Source organism: Silene latifolia, chromosome 2 (assembly GCF_048544455.1).
Source record: "Silene latifolia isolate original U9 population chromosome 2, ASM4854445v1, whole genome shotgun sequence".
NCBI lineage: Eukaryota > Viridiplantae > Streptophyta > Magnoliopsida > Caryophyllales > Caryophyllaceae > Silene > Silene latifolia.
Window position 1 is genome coordinate 48,374,602 of NC_133527.1, and position 9,096 is coordinate 48,383,697.

General features: G+C 37.2%; 1 non-coding gene across 1 annotated transcript; it reads right to left on the reverse strand.

The window, feature by feature from the left end:
- Positions 1–8,207: 8,207 nt before the first annotated feature.
- LOC141644935 (small nucleolar RNA R71) lies at positions 8,208–8,314 on the reverse strand. The gene has a single exon (XR_012544535.1). It is a non-coding gene; the product is annotated as a small nucleolar RNA R71 (small nucleolar RNA).
- Between the last annotated feature and the right edge of the window lie 782 nt (positions 8,315–9,096).

A 9,096-nucleotide genomic window follows, 5' to 3' on the forward strand; every position in this document is an offset into this window, starting at 1 on the left:
TCATGGATGGGACGGTGAATTTCTTAGGGAGATCGATCTTTGCAATTTCATCTGCAAAGGGCGAGTCGAAAAAGCTATCAATTTCTACTTCACCACGAGTGGTCCGTACTCCGGGTATATTTTCTATTTTGTTGTGGAGTTTTTGGATTTCTGAAGCATAGCCATCATTATTCTTTGCTTCAGTTTTGTTTGTTTCATCATTGGAAATGGTTGGGGTACCGGATAATGTATCCTTCTCCGGGGTTCCAAAATTGGAAAAGTCAATGTTTTTGATAATGGATGAGAATGGGGTTCTTGGTTCGAATCTGGTCTTGGAGCCCGAAGCTTGATTTTCCAATTTTTTCCTCAGGCTAGACTCAGATTCCTTTAGCCTATTGATTTACCTTCGCTTGGCCGCCTTCTCTGGATTGTCTCCAATTCCTTGATCTTGGCCAGGGCAGCCGCTAGTTGTTGTTCTGGGGTTAGTTCTACCATTTTTGTGTGTAAATGTTAAAAGGAAAATGATAAAGGGAATTTTATTAATTGAAGAACTAGATGCCCCACGGTGGGCGCCAATTGTTTTAGCAGGATTTTCCCTGAATGGGTCCGGCTTGATTTAAAGAATAATTTGGGTATCTAGCTCTATAAGTTTGGAATATTGTAAATGAATAACAAGGAAAGACTAAGTATAAAGAATAATGTTTATATTATTTAGATAAGCTGAATACAAATTTGTTTTAGTAATTGGATGCTCGGAAAATAATGAAAGATAAGTAGTGAAGTAGTTCAACACTGATTAATAATGAATGATATTACAAATGCCAGATTACAATATTTATAGTCATAAACATGAACGTTGTATTGATCTTCAACGTTCTACTCTTTTGTCGGAGTTGTTACCGGATTAATAGGGCATATTCCCTATTAGTTCGGTTGACTCGTTCTTCTTTGATTAATCCTTAGCTTTTTCTCCTCTTGCACGTCTAGGTTCATGGGTGATATAGTCTCATAATTAGACTTGGTCTTCCTTGAGAATAGGACATGAATATTTATCTTTGTATAACCGTTTTGCTGCTCTTCAGCTTAATCCGGCCTGCTTAGGTGTGCTGCCAGGCTATTCCGTGCTTACCATCAGGCCTTCCTTCTGGAATTAAGTAGCCTATTCATCCTGCAATACTCTTCATCTACCAAATAATGGTTTGATTTGTCCGGTCTCTGTTTGCCTTAATCAGCCTTGTAAGGTCGGGCCAGGTTAGAGTCGGTCCAGGCTAAATTGGGCCTAACAGGAAGGTCCCAAAAAATGCTTCGTTTAAACCAACCGTTCTTTTTCTTTTTCAACTCTTTAAACTCTGCTTCGGTACCATCAATAGTAGATGGCAAATCACATATCATCTCCCATATCTCATCACCCGGTAGTCGATCTGGAGCATCATCAAGCACCTCTTTACCTTTTTTGAAAGCTTTCTTGTTCCTCTTAAGTAGATTTCTCTATGATAAGAAGCATCTATGGCAATTAAACCAACTCATTTTCTTAGAATTCGGAAGCCAAAATGCTTTGCTCTTGCCCATGCATATAGGACATGCTTTTTGTCCCACGGTAGACCATCCAGATACTATAGCATAGGCGGGGAAATCATTTATTGTCCATAAAAGTGAAGCTTTAAGTTGAAAATTTTGCTTTTTGGACACATCATATGTTTCCACCCCAACTTCCCACAAATGTCTGAACTCTTCCACCAACGGTTGTAAATAAACATCCAATTTACCTTTTGGGTTTTTAGGCCCGGGAATAAGTAGTGTCAAAAAGATAAATTGTCTTTTCATATATAACCAAGGTGGTAAGTTGTATGGTGTGATCATCACGGGCCAACAAGAATAATCTCTACCAAATGAACCGAAAGGGTTAAATCCATCCGTACACAAGCCAAGTCGCACATTGCGGGGTTCCTCGACAAATTCGGGATAAATCTGATCAAATCGTTTCCATTCTTTTCCATCACTTGGATGACACATCTTTCCCGGAGTACGTGGATTTTCTTTGTGCCATCTCATTTGTTCGGCAATGTATTTCGTTGCATAAATTCTTTGAAGTCTTGGAGCGAGAGGAAGGTAAATTAATGGGTTCAGTGGTATTGGTTTCTTACTCTTTCGACCCCTCTTATTACCCTTCTTGCCTTTTTTCCCTTCAAAACAATATCTCCCTCATTTGTCTCATATCTATCCCTTTGACATATTTTTCACTTTTTAAGCAAAGCATCCTCTTTCCAAAAAAACATACATCCTTCGGGTCATGCATCAATCTTTTGATGCGGTAGCTGGAGACCTTTAACTACTTTTTTGGTATTGTAGAAACTTCGGGTCATGACGCTGTTATCGTGGATAACATCCTCAACCAAAGAAGCAATACCATCAATGACATTAAATGGCATATTAAACTCACATTTCAAGGTTACTATCCTAGAAGCGGCTTGTAACAATGTCAATTTGCTCCCTTCATATAACGGTTTTTCTGAAGCATTTAACATGTCAAAAAAGGCTTTTGCTTGTGAGTGTGGCTGTTCTTCTTCACTCATTGGTAAATGGTCATCATTATTGAAAATAGTAGACCCCAATGCATCAACTACCATATCTCGATATGATTCTCATCAATTTGTTCAATGTGAGGTTGTTCGTGAATTGGAAAATATGATTCTCCATGAGAAATCCAATTATAATAATTTGGACAAAACCCATTTGTATAGAGATGTTCTTGTACCTTAATGTCATATATGTATCTCATATTTTTGCATTTGGTACAAGGACACCTAAGTTTATTTTCTACCAAGTCATATTCATCTTGTTGTTTAGCAAATTCAATAAACTCGGTAACACCCTTTATAAATCTAGCGGTAGGACGTATTTTCTTATTGTCTAACCTTCCTTCATACATCCATGAACGTTCTAATCTTTTCATTTTAATCTAAACAATAAACCAAAAACCAATTTTTAACAATAATATTATTACATACAATCAAATTATCAAATTATACTCCACATTATACTAACTTTACCAATAACCCATACTTCACATTATACTAACTATACTAATTTTTTTTACACAATACTAATACATACTAACTTGAACAATATCAACATTATACTAATTTATCACATTAATTACACTAACATTATATTAACTTACTACCTTAAACATTACTAACATCATACTAATACACATTAACTTCAACAAAATCAACATTATACTAACTTATTACTAATTATGTCAATCAACAACACTAACATTATCAAAATCATCCTTCATTTACATCATAATCCCACCTCTCATAATACTAACACATTTTCAAAAATCCCCAATTTCTATAAACCCTAACCCCAATTTATAAAAATCCTAATTAAGTAACAATTAAAAGAATAATAACAACAATAAGGCTAACAACATCAATGTTAATCTAATTATAATCACTAAATCTATAAACAAAAGAAAAATTAAACTAAAAATTGAAATTAGAAACAAGTTAAACAAACCTTGAGTAATTAGACTAAAGTGGAGAAGAAGAAGATAAATAAAGGGGCGGCGGATCCGGAGATGGTGGTGGTTGCAGCGGAATTAGGTGATGGTAGTGGTTGTGGCGGAATCCGGTGAAGGGTCGGTTTGAGTTTTTAGAATTTTGGTAAAGTGTATGAATGAGAAAGAGGAACCCGTGTTCCGCTCTATTAAAGAAAATGGCGACTGAAAGGGGTAGTCGCCAATTTGGCGACTGACAGCTGTCGTCCAAGTAAAAAATCAGTCGCCAAATGTAAGCGATGGTGTGATTTTCGTAGTCGCCAAATTGGCGACTGAAGTCAGTCGGCCGATTTTTTTTTTCAGTCGCCAATTTGGCAACTATTAACAACAGTCGCCTATTTGAGTCGCCCGATTGAGGAATTCTTGTAGTGTTGTTAGGCCATTGCACATAAGAGCTCAGGGCTTCTTTCAAATAAGTGATCTCCTCATTAGGAAATGGTACTTTTACTTCCCCATATCCGTCTTTATATAATTAGGACACTTCCACTTTCCTGCAATTGTGACGAAGGGGTATACCATGAACCTTAACTTGTTGAAGCCGGTCGTAAGCGAACACGTATCCCCTGGCAACAACAACTTTCTGTTTCCCCTGTAAATAGAACATAGGACAAGTCACCTTGAAATCGCCCTTCACGACACCTTTAATCAATTAGTACACATACATTCACTACCTTTAATAAATTTCATAAGTAAAAAACGTCTACTGAGATGAATAATTATAAACTAGCAGCTATTACCTTTTTCGGTATAGAGAAGAACGTCTGATCATCAACTACCTCAATCTCATCATGTGTCACGACCTTCTTGACTTCCTCTTACTCTTCAACTGCCTGATATCGATCCTCGGCTCCCACCTCAGTCTCCTTTGCCATTTCCTTCTCCCTTGCCATGTCCTCCCCGGCTTCCTTCTGTACATTAACACTTGTCCATATAGCACGTACTGATTTTCCAAATCATATAACATATTGTATATATATAAGACATAAATATTATTACCTCTTTTTCCTCCTCCTCCTCCTCCTCTGATTCCTTTATGACTTCTTGAACCATATCCAACTCTTTTTCTGATAAATTTTCCCCAGTGTCCAACATTCTCACCATCAACCTGGCTATTTTATGTAGCTGTGTAGTAGAAATTAATGTCAACATATATAGTTATAAATTACGTTGGTTTAAATACAGTATTTATAGATTACCTTTTTGGAATCATCACTACTTCGAGTAGTTTTCCCAAAATACTTAGTGATACCAACATGAGTCGATACCCCTCTCACACGACCTGGATGCTCTGCTTTGCCGATTGCCCTAGCAAGAATGTCATCACGTCCATCAGGCTTCCATTTTCCTTCCTGTACCTCCTTCTCACAGATCCTCTACATACACATAAAACCATTAAGCAACTCACAATTATATAACTCCGACCACCAGTGCGGTAGGGGTGACATATTTATTCAAACTTACAATTTTCTCTTTGATGTCTTTATCATATTCAGTTTCCGTCTTTCCATTCTTAGGAGTGTGACCTTCCACCCAAGCATCGTGATGACTGAATTTTCCAAGCTTTTCCTACAATTCATTCATCACATTGATATCCTCTCAAAATATGTATGATTACTATGAACATATATAACATCCGACTAAAACACCTAATAGTCTAATAATATAAGAATTATGTACTTACAAGTTTCTTCTTAGTCAATCTATAACCACCTCGGGAGCCGTAAAAGACGGTCTTTTTCTTTGAAATGTTTGCCTTGTTCCTCTCACTCTTAGCCTTCATCAAATAAATTGTATCAAGAAATGTAAGCATGACCAAACAATAAACTAAGTATATTTCTTTACTTATTATTATTAAGTTACCTTAAACTTTTCAGACTGCCTATAAGCGATATATCTATCCCAATGGTCTTGACTGACATACGAATACTTCTTTGTTGGTGGGTTCTTGTTCATCTCCCCGGTTTCCTTGTTGAACAAGTGCTTCTCAGCAATCTTTAACTTCCAAGAACTGAGGGCTTCCCCTGTCTTTTTTTAGGTACTTATCATACTTTTCGGGGACAACGTAAGCTAACTGCATATATGATGAGCATAGTTGGTACAAGTGTTTCGGCTAAAACACATATCAAGTAGTAACTTAATTTCAGCTAAAACATTTATTATTGTATATACATACCTTTATTCTGTTTATTAGCATGGTCTTTCGTATTTTACCCAGTTCACTGATACGCGTGATGTGACTCATATTTGAGCACATTTAGTTCCCGAATTAGCCTCGTTCCTATGCTTTATAGTGCATAATTGGGTCATTTACTATCTTTAGTTTCCCATTTTGTATATTCTTTGAGGTTTTGTTTCCTTGGTAGGAGAGGAGTGCAAACCTTCCATTTACATGGCGAAATGGAGCTAAATTGATCACATCTAATGACCAAGCATCAAAGGGAAGATGATACTAGAAGGCCTATGTAGATAATAAAGTGAAATGGGCAATGACGAAAGGATCCTTGAATCCCCGAATTATGAAGGAAGAAAAGAAGAAATGTTGTCTGCCAAGGGATCCGAGCGGATCACAGAAGATCCGAGCGTCTCCCCACCACCATCCGAGCGTCCCGTGACCAAGACGCTCGTCCTGAAGCAAGAAGATCCGAGCGTCTCCCTTGACAATCCGCTCGGATCGTACCCAGAGAGCCCGTGCCTGTTTTCAAGTTGCTCGGATCATGACAAGACTAGCAAAACGGAGATGCTCATCTCCTTAGAGAAGAGCATTTCCTCAACTTTTCTTAAGGACTTAATAGTCATTTAAGCCCTTAGTAACCCTAATCTTTGTACTTAATCTTTAGTATAAATACCCCATTGTACTACCTAGATTATCATCATCTAGTAATCAAGTAGTAATCAATTAGTAATCATTCCTTAATCTTGTAATAAACTCTTAATCTAGTCTTAATACAAATCTCAATACTTAATCTTTCCTTAATTTCTCTATTGTTCATCATTTATTTTGGGTAATTAGAAGATCATTTGGGTTTATTGGGAGATTTACAACCTTCCATCAATCATCAAGTACTTCTATTATTCTTTGCATTATTATTTTGGAATCTCCATAGGTATAATTCTATTAATCCTTGCTTTAATTATTGTTAATCATTTTCATTCATTCATCATGTTTTGCCTTGTTAATGTGATTGACAACCTTGTTAGCATGTTAAACTTGATCATGAGTGAGTAGTTTCCTTAGCTAGGGTTAATGGGTAATTAGGGGAAACCAACATGGGGAATGATTCATGCTTAATCTAATATGTTCACATAATTTATTTGCTTGCTTGTTGTGATTTCAACTTATGCACATGTTATGTTTGATGAAATGCGAGCCTATGAATCCTTGCATTTTTTTTTACCCATCACTTATCTTTTCAATAAGGCTTGTAAGAGATAAACCAACTCGAGCCTCATTAGACCATGCATAATGTTGAATAGGAAGGATTAAGTCGACTTGTAGGTGTTGTACAATCTAATCGATTCGGCTCCGGGACCCAAACCTTCTTAGGGATTGTAAGATATACACTAACTCGATCCCATCACAACAATAATTGCTTGCTTATAACTTGAGAACATGTTTGTATGATCAACTCCCATGTATTCCCCTACGAACCCATGATACCCTAGTGCTTTTAATCAATTGTTTACATCTTCATTTTATCTACCTTGCTTTGTTTTTATTGTTGATTAGTTTTAATTGATCTCCTATCTCAACCCCAAATTGTGACACCCTAAGACACGACCATTTATAATTGAAAATCCTACATCAATACCCGTCTCTTGGGACCCGACCTTTACTTGCCTCTTTACTAAGAATAGTTGGTGAAGTTATAAATATTGTTTTGGTTGGGTAACTTTTGACGACGAAGTTTTAGCCGCACAAAAAATGGCGCCATTGCCGGGGACGGTGTTAACTTGATTTGATTTTCTCTAATTGTTTTTAGTTGTGTCTTTCTTTACCTTAGGGAAGTCAATCTCCTAAAGGTTGTTCTAATTGTTTTCGAGTTGTTTGATATTTTACATGTCTAGGAGATCACAAGGTAACTTGTTACCCATTGATCTTGAAGTCGGAAGAACTTTGACCAACAATAGAAGACTTGCTAGGAATACTTTGAGAGGTATTGGGGAGATTGTGGACATTCAACCAAATAACATTGAGTTCATCAACCCTTTTGCAAGAGAAGGAGAGGATAACCCAATACAAAACCCACCACATAATCAACCCACAATGCCTAAATTTTCATCACATTCCGTACCAACCGAGGAGAACCTACCAAATGATACTCCTACACCACAACATTTAACCGGTAATTTTATTGCCAAATCCACATTTATACAATTAGTTGAGAGAAGTCAATTTTAGGGGATGCCTAGTGAAGATCCTCATTCTCATATGGAGACTTTTTGTGACTATTGTGATGCGATTTCTCAAACCGGAGTTACTCAAGACCAAATTCGATGGGTCTTATTTCCTTTTTCTTTGATTGGTACCGCGAAACAATGGTTTTTTTTGGTACATGCGAAACAATGGTTGAAGAGCCTAGATAAGGCTACTCTTGGTATTGATTCTTGGAAGAAATTGGCACTTGCTTTCTACAAGAAGTTCTATCCTCCGGAAAAGACTAACATGTTGAGAGCCCAAATCACCGGGTTCAAACAAAGGGATGAGGAATCTTTGTATGAAGCATGAGAGAGATTCAAGGACACTTGTCGATCTTGTCCACACCATGGACTTAGCAAGTGATTCCTTGTACAACAATTTTGGAATGGCCTATATGAAGACTCCCGAAACATTCTCAATATGGGATCAAATGGTATGTTGACCGAAGTTGATGACAATCAAACATGGAACAAAATTGAAGAAATGGCGGTCCATAACTCACAATATAGTAGACCTCGGAAGGCTACTAGAGGAGGAAGACATGAGGTGGATTCCATTACTCAATTGGGTGCTCAACTTAGTGATCATATTGATACCATTAATTTGAAGTTTGAGAAGGCCATGAATAAACTTGAAGAGGCCTCCAAATCACCCAAGCAACATGTTAACGCTATGGTGGCAACATCATCAATTACAAGTGGAGTATGTGAGAATTGTGGAACTTTGGGACATGACCAAAGTTAATGTAGGGGAACAAGTTATCAAAATCAACTTTCATACAATAAAACAAATGACCAAGGTTTTGATGTTCAAAAAGCGGTCCTCCAAATGCAAAAGAACCAACAAGAATTTTTTACTCAAATGCAAAAGGATAGCCAAGCAAAAGACATCACCATCAACAACATACTAGCTCACACAAAGATGTTGGAAACCCAAATGTCTCAATTAGCATCTTCTAGTCCTCAAAGACAAAAGGGGCAATTACCACCTCTAGGTAATCCCCCAAGACATGAGTCAGTGAGTGCCATCCATTTGAGGAGTGGTACAAGGTATGAAGGGCCGAAGAGGCCCATTGATGAAGATGTTGTGAATGCTAATGACAAGGAAAGAGTTTAAAACTCTAAGAAAGAAGAAG